Here is a 13,092-nt window from a genome sequence, read left to right as displayed (position 1 = left end):
GTGATTTGAGGAACTATTTTCAAGAAAATAGTGTGTAATCTACTAGCAGGTAATTTCTTACTGTTATGTTTTTTTTGTTTTGTTTTGTTTTGTTTTGTAGTTCTGTATTGCGTGTACCCTTACGCCGCTTTGGTTTGTTTTGTGTTTTTCTCTTTTTCCTCTTAAATAAATAAAAAAAAATAGCTATTCTGTTCGGGCGCTCGACCTACCTTATCTGTTCCGAGCGATGGCTCCGAAATCTGTTTAGAACTGAGGACGTTGAGGCTTAGAAAAGCTGCGATCCAGGTGTCTCTAGTGACTGTTTTTGCAGCACTTCTTCCCTGGAGAAGGAATTTAAGAGTGGGAGAGAAGGCCGAATCCTGAATGATAGAAGAAATGCAAGCTTCCTGCCCAGGCCTGAGTAGCCTTCCCGGTGTGAGCTTGGGGTGGGGCGGTTTTCGGTTCACTGCGTTGAGACCTGGGACCCGGAGGACCCCGCGGTTCTCCCAACTTTGCTGATGACGAAGCCTTGTCCGTGCCAGGTGGAGCGAAGACGAGCTGGAGCGTGGAATGTGCTCACACGGCCCTCCTTGTTCACAATTATCTTGGGGGGGGGGGAGGTATTTTTAAAGGCATAGAGCAGCCGTTGTGTTGCACACCTGTAATTTCAGCCAGTAGGGAGGCTGAAGCAGGAGGATCGCTGCGAATTCAAGGCCAGCGTGAGGCTACATTGTGAACCCTGAACTATACAGCAAGACCTTGACCTAAATAAATAAATATCAGACTGTCTCTCTGTCTTTGAGACAGAGATCTCCCAATGCAATTCAGTCTGGCTTTGAACTCGCGAAACCCACGCTCTCCTTGAACTCGAAGCAGTCCTGCAGCAGCCTCCTGAGTGCTTGGATCACACTTGGACACGTTCTTTTGAAGGGCAAGAGTTGTTATCAAATTGGGGAATGGTTATCAGCAAGATGTGAAGATGACTTATCATCCCAGTATCTTTTCTACACATACTAGTAATAGGAAGTCCCTGGTTTAAAAAGGAGTCCACGGTGCGGTGCCAGCCTTCCCCTTAGCTTTCTCTCCGTGGCTGATCGTTTAGTAGCATCACCGAGGAGTAGCAGAGGCTGCTAAGCAGTGCCTGTGGGAATGGCTTTTAGTGTGGCAGAGAGGCTTGGGGGAAGGGGAGGGATGAGGATGGGAGCAGAGAAAGGGGAGAAGGCAGCAAATCAAAGCAAAGCAAGGATTCCCAAACATTTCATTTCTTTATGTAATGTAAAGTTTATTTCAGAGCGAGCCTGCTGTGGGGGCTCACACCTGTAATTCTATTACTCTGGTGGGCGAGGCTGCAAGATGGCAAGTTGGAGCCCAGTTTGGGCAACTTAGTGACACTGCAGGACAGTGTCTCAAAGAGGGCTGGGGACATAGCTAGATGCAAAGGCCCTGGATTCAACCTGCAGTATGAAAAAAGAAAGAAAATTGTTACTGGTTTGGGGGTATTGGGGCCTCCTTCTAGAGGTGATTGTTAGGTTCTTGTCCTGAGCATATAATTGGATAAAACAAGTGCAAAAGGTAGGGAGATTTTATGTTTATTGAAAATGGCAAAAGAAACCTACTCTATCGAGCGCGATTGGGCCAAGAGGAAAAAGAAGTATACCTTGAGAGTGGATCACTGTGGGAAAGGGGCAGTGGTCCGGAGCTCATTGGCATTGTCTGTGTCCCCCAACCTCAAGCTGGTTGGGTCTGAGGCGTTGTGTCCCAACTGTTCCATTCTCAGAAGTCCCGCACAGGGCTTTGGGACTTTGTAAATTAACAGTCCACACCCCTTCCCCAGCCAACCCAGCCAGGCCTTAATCTCCTGCCTCAGGACTGTGCATGAATTTAAGTAAATTGGCATCATTTCTGTCAGTAGAGTAACAAATCTTACATAGAGCAAGGAAAAGAGATGAGACTCAGGTTACTGATTGTGCAGTCATAGTAAGCAGTGACAGTTGTGTAAGCCCAGGCACTGGTGCACATAAGCCTGTTTGAGGATATGAGATTGAGAAAGTTGATATTGGTGATTAAATGCAGAGGTGCTTTACCACTGGGATACAGTCTCAGCCCTGTTTGTGTTTTTCTTTTCTGTTTTTCCTTTTTTTTTTTTTCAGTCTCAGTGTACAGGACAGGCTGGCATTGAAACTCAGAGCAATCCTGCCTTGGCCTTCTAAGTGCTGAGAATATAGGCGTGTACCACCATGCCCAGCCATTTATATTTTTTTAAAATCCATTTTATTCAAGAATTTAATAAAAAGAAAAAAAATACAACAAAATCTCAAAACACGCCAATCAAAGGGCAACAGTGGTACATATATTTATGTATTTATTTTTAAGACAGTGTCTGACTAAATTGCCCAGGGTAGTCTCAGCCCCCTGAGTAGCTGGGATTAGAGACAGGCACCACCACCCCTACTCATGATAAACATGTTTGAAACTTATATAGGTCTATTGAAATAGGAATGTTTCAGTTAAAGAACTGTATCTTTCATTTCTTTAAAGGCAAGACTTTAATTAATTTATGAGTAAATTTTCACATTATAGTCCTTAAATGTGCTAAAGACATCTAAACATTGTTGATTTTAAAAATACCCAATTTGACTAGCAGATTCTACCATAGCTCGTCATCAGATTATTGAAACTTGCAGCTTTAAAATATTTCTTTTTAGCCTTAGGATATAATGGTTTTATAAGAGAAACTTTATAAGTAGCTAGACAAAAGCCAGGCATGATGCTGCATGCCTATAATCTCAGCGCTCAGCAGGCTGAGACGAAAGGATCAAAAGTTTGAGCCCAACCTGGACAATTTAGTAATTTAGCAAGACCCTGGCTCAAAAAATAAGAGGGCTGGGGATGTAGCTCAATTAGAAACCTTGGGTCAATCCTGTACAGGAAAAAAGAGAAATCCTCTGAAAGCTCAAAGCTTTCCAAGCATAAATGGCTCCAGACGTCAGACGGGGAAGGTTGTAATCCACGTGGTCTTCAGCACGTTTGGTGCAGAGGAAGGGAAAGGTGTGCTGAAGGTGTGAAGTCTGTTACCTTGGTCTCTGTTGGATGAGGCAGGAGTTTAGATTCCAAGAAAAAAGGGAAGTTAGAAACCACTTTCTACCCTGAAATCTTAGAAAGTGGGAGAGATGTTTTCTGCCATATAAGGTTGGGTGCAATTTGATTGCATTTAAATCTTAATCTGTAATCTGCCTCTCTTTCACAGTGGTCTGTTAGCTACTGAAGGAAGGAGCTAGGTGTTACACAGGTTTGTAATCAGAGTCTAGCACAGTGTCTGGCATATGATACAAGCTTAGCAAGTGCTCAATGAATGAATACGTGAGGAGAAATTAGACTCGTGCTGGCCAGTGACAGAATGGGGTGAAATCGAGCATCACCGAACCAGTGTTCGCTTCGCCATACCTGCCTCTGATCTCCAGGTGGCAGTATTTTCTCATATTAAATATTTTGAAATACCCGGTCTCATTAACTTGACAAAAGTACATTATAAAGAAAATTCTGTTCTGTAGCTTATTTCTGTAATTGTGCAGAGCCAAATGAATGCTAAAATGTAGTTACATGAGATCATGGATTTCTTCCCCGGTTTCAACATAAGTGACAATTACTGGTAGTAATTCTATCAGTAGTGTTGGCAGTTTCCAAAACCTTGAAAGTATACACAAATTGTCATATTGCTTTAAAATATATATATATATATATATATACACACACACACACACACACACACCATATTTTCACACTTTGAAGAAACACATATATATACATGTGATTATACATGTATATATATGTGATATATATACATATAACATGCGTTTCTTCAAAATGTGAAGATATGGGTATGAGGTGGTATTAGAAATAAATGCATTTCTCTCCAACAAATAGGGTTAACCAGATTAAATACAGAATGGCCAGTTAAAAAAAAATTTTTTTTTGAGACAGGTTCTCCCTGAGTAGCCCAGACTGGCCTCAAATTCATAGCGATCCTCCTGCCTCAGCCTCCTGAGTACTGACTGGGATTCCAGGCGTGTGTCACCATGCCTGACATTAGGCCAGTTAAATTTCACGTAAACAAAAATATTTTCCTGTCTTTCCAAACATTGTACAGGGCATACTTACAGGAAAAAAGTATTCCTTGTTTACCTAAAATTCAAATTCAACTGGAAAGCTCTTATTTTTCTTTGCTAAATCTAGTAATCGTACCAACGAAGATTTTGTAGTTCTTACTTCCAACAGAAACAGAACTTTGCCTTGCAGGCAAAGATAGTGCTTCCTTATTTGGCCAGATAAAAGGAAGTAGCCGGTAGAGTTTCCTTCCTTCTATTAAATCTGACTCTACTCCTGTTTGTATTCAACTCAAGCGGGTTTGTTAGATGGCTGAGTAACATCTTCAGACACATGCAGTTACCTCTAGTGAACAGGAAGTGAAGCCTAAAGCAGCTCTACTACGGAAACACTGTTTTATAGAACTCGCGGGTCGGTTGTAGGTATAGCTCAGTGGTAGAGTTCAAGAGGGCTATATGCAGGAGACCTGGGCTCAGTCCCCAGCACTGAAACAAAACAAACAAAAAACTGAAGCCTGTACATGTCGGGCAAGGAGATCCTAGACTGTTCACCTCTGGTTCACATTTTTCAGCAGAACTTGATGTCCAGCAGCTATGGCAAAGTTCAGAGTCCACCAAAAAATGCATGAACACTTAGCAGTTCGCCTCACTTACACACGTTTGGAAGCTCGTGGACCGTGCTTTGAGCACCTCTTGTAGTTGTGGAGGCCAAAGGAAACTTGTATGAATCTCACGAGGTCTCACTAATTTAGTATTAAACTATTCATAGTTTTTCCCCCTGGTGTATACATTTTTGATGGACTCTATAGATGAATTGTTTATGAATGTAACCCTGTTGTCGCCATGGCTGGCGCAGCCCTGGAGTTTCTGGGTTCTTGTGCAATATGGACAAAGAACTGGATGTGGCCCCCCACCATAAGGAAGAAGCAGGAGACTTTAGCAAGGTCTGATGAGCTGATGGTGCAGAGTGAACTGCCCCCGGGGATGCAAAGGGGACCCACGGGCACTGAGTGCCCCGGGTTCAGGTGCTTCCCACTGGGTCAGAGAGTAATTGATGGCATGATTGGCAGAGAGCTGAATGAGGTCAGCTGAGACTACAGCATCTTTCCCATGATTCCCTCCATTACTATGAGATATAGTCCATGCACAGGAACCTTCCAGAAGCTCCCAGAAGAAAGGGAGAGTCAGGCACCTGTGTCCTGGTTTGGGAGGGCCCAGGAGTCTTTGTCTTTCTATCTCTGCTTCTAGTTCAGGTGACTGGAGGGGAGTCGTCCTATAACCCCAATTGTACTATTTATGTTACTATTGTAAAAGAATAATTTCGTTAAGTTAAATAAGGTACTATAGTTTTATCTTACTTGTGTGGTTAATATAAGCCCTCCCTATCTTCCAGATAAACTGTGCTTCTAACTTATTTTTACAGAACTGGGGATATAGGTCAGTGGTAGACTGCTTGTGGCTTTGGGATCATCTCCAGTACTGGAGAAAGAGGGTGAGTTATATTTGTAAATCAGTTTATGAATTTAAAATAAAATTTCCATAGAAACAATTTTACCAGGTGATCAAATCTTCAGGTTACGTTTGAGAGAATACTCATTCATGTGTGGTTGGAACACCGTATTTGTGGTTTTAAAATAGTTGGGTTTTCTTTTCTTTTTTAGAAAAGTTTATCATAATAGTATCTTAAAGAGTAAGAAGTAAAGAGAAAAAAGTTTTTAGAATATTGACTTAATGTTTGAGGACAAATTAACAGCTTTTTCTTTATTCTTACATCTGTCAAAAGCCATTTTAAGTGTTTCCTAAAACTAACTATTTAATCTGTATAAAGGCTTTAGGATTATGGTCCCCCTCTACAGATGAGGAAACTGAGGCAGAGGTTAAGTAGCTGCTCCATCTCTCACAGCTGGTCTCCGCCTAGAATTGCACAGCTATTTTCTCTGAGCCAGAAATAGCTCAGAGTGAATTCTCGGTCCTCTCCTTAATCTAGGTGTATTGTGAATACTGTTTTTGCATTTCTCCATAGGAATGGAGCTGCTTTAGTTTGTGTGGGAACAAAGGGTGTCAGAAGGTGGGAGAGAGATTTAGCTGTGGTAACTGGATATAGTTAACAGAAGGTAGCAGAGGATTAAGGCGAACACAGGGGAGTTGGGAGAAAGAGCTTTCTGGGGTGGAAATAAAGGAGCTGTAACCCACAAAGAAAAATCACAGGGGGTGAATTTACTTTGCATAATTGTCTGCCAGACAAGAAAGGGAAGTGGGAGAGACAGAGCCACAGGCCACACTGTTTTGAGACAGGGTCTCACTATGTTGCCTAGGCTGGGCTTGAAATTCTGGGCTCAAGCAATCCTCTTGCCTCAGCCTCCCAAGTAGCTGGGATGATTGCTATGTGCCACTGCATGAACTATGTGTGATATTTTATTGCTTACTTTTTCCACTCAAAAGTGTGTCAAGAACATATTTTCTACTCCCTGCATTATGAATGTAGTCTTCTCAGTGATATGAGGATTCTGTTGTGTGGCTGTGGCAAAGCTAGTTTGGCCAGCCGCTGGCAGGCACAGCTGTCACTGCAGTGGTGTGTGCCCAGGGGCATCTTTGTAACTGTTTTCTTTCTTAGTATAATGGGGAGCCCTAAGGCTTCTGATGCAGTCTGTATTCATTTTTAAAGGCTTTTGATACATCATACCAAATTACCTTCCAGGACAGCAGTTCCTCACTGAAGCTCCAGCTATAATGTTCCGGTGCTCTGATCCCTACTGCGTGGGAATATCACTTGTTCTTTTCAGTCTTGGGTCAGCTGTGGTAGAGAAGCCTATGAGGTTTTATCCAATAAAACAAAAATTTGTTTCCTTATTGATCCTATCAGTGAGCTCCTAAAGGAAAAAGCCCACTGATATTTTGGGTGGTTACCCAGCAGTATCTAAACTGCTGCGGGAAAGAAACTAGCACTTGGCAGAGGGAGGGAGGATGAGGGGAAGGAGCTGAGTCCATGGGGTCGTGTGATGGACAGAGAGTCAGTGCAGGAGCGGAGGGTCTCACCCTCACCGGGTGCCCCCTCCCCGTCTGTTATGTAATCTGAAGGTGAGCAAACCAGGGATAAGGAAAATCTATACACAACCAACCGGAGGAAAGGAAACAGGATCTCACCATTTTCCTTAAACAACAGAAACACAACTGCTGCAGATTTATTTTACCAGCTCTGAGAAAAGAGGATCACACATATTTCCTTTAAGCCCTCGTTTCTATAGAAGAGCGTTCAGAAATGACCAGGTGTGTGTGGTTTTTCAGGTCTTTTTCTTTCGGTCCATGTATAACCTTATATTTGTGACCTTGCTTATCAGCAGTCTTTGCAGGAAGAAGCTTATTCTCCTTTCTACATACTTCTCCAACGTTTTATTTATTTATTTTATTATGGGGAAGTTGAGGCAGGGTCTCATATGTAGCCCAGTCTGGCCTGGAACTTATGCTGATCTTTCTGCATCAGCCTCCCAAGTGCTGGAATTACACACATGTATCACCGTGCCCAGCACTAACATTTTATTTACAATCATCCTTATAAAACCTTGACTTTCTCCCCTTGCCCATACTTTTTTATTCCTAAGGCTCACTGTCAAAAGTAAGTATATTAGACAATCATAGTAATAAATGTTACTGTTTCAGTTTATCACTGGAAGAGGACCCTACCAAAAAAAGGAATGTGCGTTTTCATGCTACATTCTTTAGTTTTCTTTTCCAGCTTCACAAGGTTGACTCATTTCACAGGATCTGAAAAAAGGAAAAAATGTTCCTGGAGTCACGATGGCAGTCGATGGCTTTCTGTCTCTGTGAAGTTTCTCGTGTTCAGCAGCGGGGGCAGGCCGTGGAGAGCGCCCCTCCTCTAAGAATTTCCCTGTGTGCTTCCCGGACCCTGTGGACCCTGTGACCGCTCCCGGGGAGCGGCGACCTTCCTGCTCCTCCAGCCGCTGACAGAGAGCAGGCCCTAGCTGTGAGATAGGCTTTGTTTCCTGCCAAGTAAAACAACCTTTTCCACAAATTTAGCAATATCATAAAGAGAGACAGCCAGACCCTAGTACAAATTAGGACAAGACCAGGAGAAACTCGGGGAGCCAGATGGGTTTCTGGAGCTCGAAGTGCTATAGTATTAAACAGAATTTTATGTGTTGGATTTTGTTTATGGTAGATAATGAATCTCTTCATAGCTAAATCTTATCAGCAGAAGGAACTAATTGATACTATTTTATTACTAAAAAGGAGATTTAAAGAATGGGGATAAAAAATGCAAATAAGTATTTCTTAATAAAACAAACCATTGTTCCGGATTCTTCATCAGCTAATTTATCATATAATTATTTTTCCTTTATATACATGTGAGCTATAGGCATCTTAAGTGGAATGTTTTAAAATTATATCTTTATTTTGTGGGGTTGTTTCGTTTAGTTCTGTTGCTTTGTAGCCCACAGTGGCCTCAAACTCACAGCTGTCCTCCTGCCTCAGCCTTCTGACTGCTGGGATTATAGGTATGCACCACCATGCCAGTTTTTTTTCATGTTTGTAGCAATTTTTCATATTGTCTTTTTTTGGATAGTGGAAATTGAACCCAGGGTCTCACATGTGCTAGATAAGTGCTCTACCACTGAACACATCCTTGGCCTTTTTTATTTTTTATCTTGAGAAAGGGTCTCTCTAAATTGCCCAAACTGAGCTGGGTATGGTGGTACATGCCTGTAATCCCAGCATTCAGGAGGCTGAGGCAGGAGGGTCATTACAGGTTCAAGACCAACCTGGGTTACAAACTGAGCTCAAGGCCAGCCTGAGCTGCATAGTGAGACCCTGTCTCACAAAGCCACAATAAATAAATAAATAAATAAAATTTGCCCAAGCTGGTCTTGAACTTTGACCTTTCTGTCTCAAATCCCTGAGTGGCTGAGATGGCAGATGTGTGCAGCTACAGCCCCATATTGTCTTGGCTTAGTTACTTAGAAATTATTGATTCCTTTCATTAAAACATTGTGAGCCAAGTGTGTATTGGCACACACCTGTAATATCAGTACGTGGGAGGCTGAGGCAGGAGAATGGCTATGAGTTTGAGGCCAGTGTAGGCTACATAGTGAGATCTGTGTTAAAAAAACTAAACCAAGGCGGGGGATTTAGCTTAGTGGCATAAGTGCCTGCCTGGCAAGTGCTAGGTCATGAGTTCAATCCCCGGTACCAAAAAAAAACCCAAAAACACTAAACCAAACTAACCATTTCAAGCAAATAAAATTGTTATTATTGTCTTTTTAAGACAGTGTCTTGCTATATGCAGTTCAGGCTGGCCTTGTGATCACTTTGTAGCCCAAGCTGGTCTTGAATTTGTAACAATCCTATCTCAGCCTCCTGAGTGCTAGAATTACAGTCATGTGACACCATACCTGGAAAACAAAAAATTACAGGGTTCAATTCCCAGTGCCACTGGAAGAAAAATTATTAGTAGTGTGAGGCCCTAGAGTCAATCTCCAGCCCGCAAAATAAATAAACACAAAAATTTTTTAAATTGTCTGTAATTCATTATTATATCTTAAAAGGAGACATTCCTACTTGAGGTAAATTAGCTTATGTTCAAATAGCACCTTTTTGGCTGGTATAAGTTACAGCTGTCATTTAGCTAACAAGGCTTCGACAAGCTTACTATTAACTCTAGCAATGTAGAATCTAGAATCACGGTAAGATGACTGGTGCCAAATGAAATAGGAGATGGGAATCAGTGGCGAGATTAAACATTACTTAAATTATCAGCCACCCACCTGAGCGTGTAATAGAGAGGAAGGAAGACCATCAGAATTGAGTTTCAAGAAGCAGCATCTTCCTCTTCATCTGTAAAGGATCAAGCTTCGTCTGTAAAGGAATCTAGAGAGTTCCTCGACAAGTCCAGGAAGGGCTTCGGATTCATTGGGCTCTAAGCTTTTCCCACCAATTGGTAACCATCAGACATGCTGGTACAGTAAAAGGAACACACTGACTGCGTCCCGTTATTTCACTCCAGAACCTTAAGGCCTTTAAAATAACAAGAACATTGCAGCTGCATTGACCCTTAGGGTGCAAAGCTGAGAATGCAGAGTTCTCTCGGTCAAATTCTTCAGAAACAGGGTTTCCCAGCCCCGTTGAGCTCCCCAGTGCAGCAGCAGCATGGAAAGATGTTGGCCTGGTCAGATGTTCTGATTGAGCAAAACTTCAAATGGAATGGAGACTCAGGCATGTGGCAGTCAAGTTCTTGGGCAACTGTGTAAACTCCAGGTGTTAGAGTCAAACCTCCCCCACGGAAGAGCGAGAGAGCACAGGTGCCCGTTGTTCCCGTGTGCTGCTGCAGTGGGGTCCGTGCCCTGCCCCAAAGCCGTCTGCTTAAGTGTTTCTCAGAACCGCTTGTGAAGACTGGTGTTCCACAGAGTCATCGATCGTCCTGAAAGTAGATGGCTGTGTAGTTTCCCCAAAATGTAAAGTCATCCATCTATGAAAGTTCTGAACATCTTTAATAGTTAATGGGATCATTCGCATTGAACACATTCGGGATGGGGCCAAGCAGCTCTGACTTAATTTTATTAGTAAAAAGACTGAGACAAGTGATTAGATCAACTTGTAACACCAGTGGCACAATTGCCTGATGGGACAGACACTCAGGTCCCACCGGTGGTTCAAGCTAGCGGGAACGTGTTGAGACACAGAATCACAACATATGATGACGTCAAAACCACTGTTGGCAAAGTTGAGCAAAAACAAAACAAAAATCCAGCGGGATGTGCTGATGCTCACCTGTAATCCCACCACTCGGGGAGGCTGAGGCAGGGGAATTGCAAGATCAAACCCAGCCCAGACAATTTAACAATTTAGCAAGACCTTGTCTCAAAGTAAGCGGTAAAGGGCTGAGAATGCAAGCTAGTGATAGGGCCTTGGCCTCCATCCCCAGTCCCAGAGGGGAGGAAAAAAGCAAGACAATAAAGATTGCAGCGGACACACAGGACTGGAAACAAAGGAATGTCCAGCCCATTAAGACTGAGAGAAAGGCCACTGCCTTCTCTCCCTCCGTGGCCTGCTCTGTGCTCTGCAAGCCACTGCTTTTCCTGCCTTATTTGGCCAGCGCTGCTCTGACGAGCACACTTCTTTTCCTACTTTGAATACCTTTTTAAAAAGTATCTAACCTCCCTAAAAAATGGTGAGCCAAAGATACAACCAGGTCATCCACAGAAAAATTTGAAGTGGTCACCAAACACTTGAAAAGATTTCCACTCATTGGTAACCATCAGACATGCTGGTCCAGTAAAAGGAACACACTGCCTGCGTCCCGTTATTCCACTCCAGAACCTTAAGGCCTTTAAAATAACGAGAACGTTGCAGCTCCCTTGATCCTTAGGATGCAAAGCTGAGAATGTCACCTTCGGTCAAATTCTTCAGAAACAGGGTTTCCCAGCCCCATTGAGCTCCCCAGTGGAGCAGCAGCATGGAAGGATGTTGGCCTGGTCAGATGTTCTGACTGAGCAAGAACTTCAAATGGAGTGGAGACTCAAATATACAAATATAAGGAAAGTGAAATTCTGTGTTTTACTGTGATTGTCAACAAACGGAAAAGTTTGAGGATACCAAGGGCTGTCAGGAAAGTGAGCAAAATCTCATGCCTTGTAGGTGACTACAGATAAGTACCACATTGGAGAGCTGGTTGTTAATATCTGGAAAATGAAAGATGTGCTCAACTCCTTCTTTGGTACTAGATAAACTCACCCATACGTGAGGAAACCTGCACAAAAACCTGCATTGCAGCACTGAATGTAACAGCAATAATTGAAAGCCGCATATAGGTCTAAATGTGCCTGAGCAGAAGAACAGACACACTGTGAAATATTGACGTGTATTTATCGAGCGCCTGCAACATACCCGTGCTGTTCTGAGTATGGGGACTGTAACAGTGAGCAAAATAAAAATATCCACCGTAACAGAGCTGACATGTGTGGAAGTGTGCAGACTTTTTTATTTTTCTCCATCTGAGATTGAATCCAGGACCGCTGTGCCACTAGCCACCTCCACAGCCCTTGTCACTTTTTATTTTGAGACAGAATCTCACTGTTGCTAAACTGTCATCCAACTTGCCACCCTCCTGCCTCCGCCTCCCATGTAGCATAGCTAAGATTACAGTCACGCACCATCATGCCTGGCTCAGACAACTGTTTTTAAGTAAAAGAAAGATGAGGTGGCAGAGACGGTGCTGTGTGATACGGAGAGAAATCCTGGAGAGAGGGAGGATGGGGGAGTCTGCCGGTGGCGAGGAGAAATCCCACTGCCAGAGGTGACGAGAAACCCCACAGCGAAGGTGACATCCGATCAAGGCCTAGAGTGGAGAGCTGGAGCCCACTGCACACCACTGCTCTTACCCCTTAATGGACACACTTCTCCAGTCACCACTGAACCTCTCTGCACACATTTCATCAGTTAAGGTAGTTTACTTAGGAAGCCCCATTTCACAGAAGAGGGAACTGAGTCACAGAGGGTCACTTATTCCACATCAGTAGATCGATTGTGTGTGCTGATTTAACCCCAAGCCAACAAGGCCAGCTCTCCTGGCCGCGGCGTGTGCTGCTGCCCCTTGTCTCTCAGGGTGTGCCCACTGGTGTCCTGCACCTGTCTAGACCAGGCTGCTGTGGTCACCCAGAACTCGGTTAGCCTTCTCTGGAAGCTGGGAGGCCTGAAATTGGTGTTCTGGAGGTGAACCACCACAGTGGAAACACCACAGTGACGTTGGGACCAACCGTTTAAAAAGCCCTTAGGCCCCTGAAACCTGTGGGGCTCCCTAGGCCACAGTTTGCCTTGTGAGATGCAGTTTTGTGCTATGTAAAGTGCAAATAGCTGGGCCTGGTGGCGCACTCCTGTCATCCCAGAACTCAGGGGGCTGAGGCAGGAGGAGCACTGCAAATTCAAGGCCAGCCTGGGCTACAAAGTGAGCTCAAGGCCAGCCTGAACTGCATAGTGAGACCCCATCTCAAAAAGACAA

The sequence above is a fragment of the Cavia porcellus genome, unplaced genomic scaffold, assembly GCF_034190915.1.
Source record: "Cavia porcellus strain 051 isolate PalLab524CR breed Dunkin Hartley unplaced genomic scaffold, mCavPor4.1 scaffold_22, whole genome shotgun sequence".
NCBI lineage: Eukaryota > Metazoa > Chordata > Mammalia > Rodentia > Caviidae > Cavia > Cavia porcellus.
The sequence above is the reverse complement of the archived record's forward strand: the minus strand, read 5'-3'. Positions refer to the sequence as shown.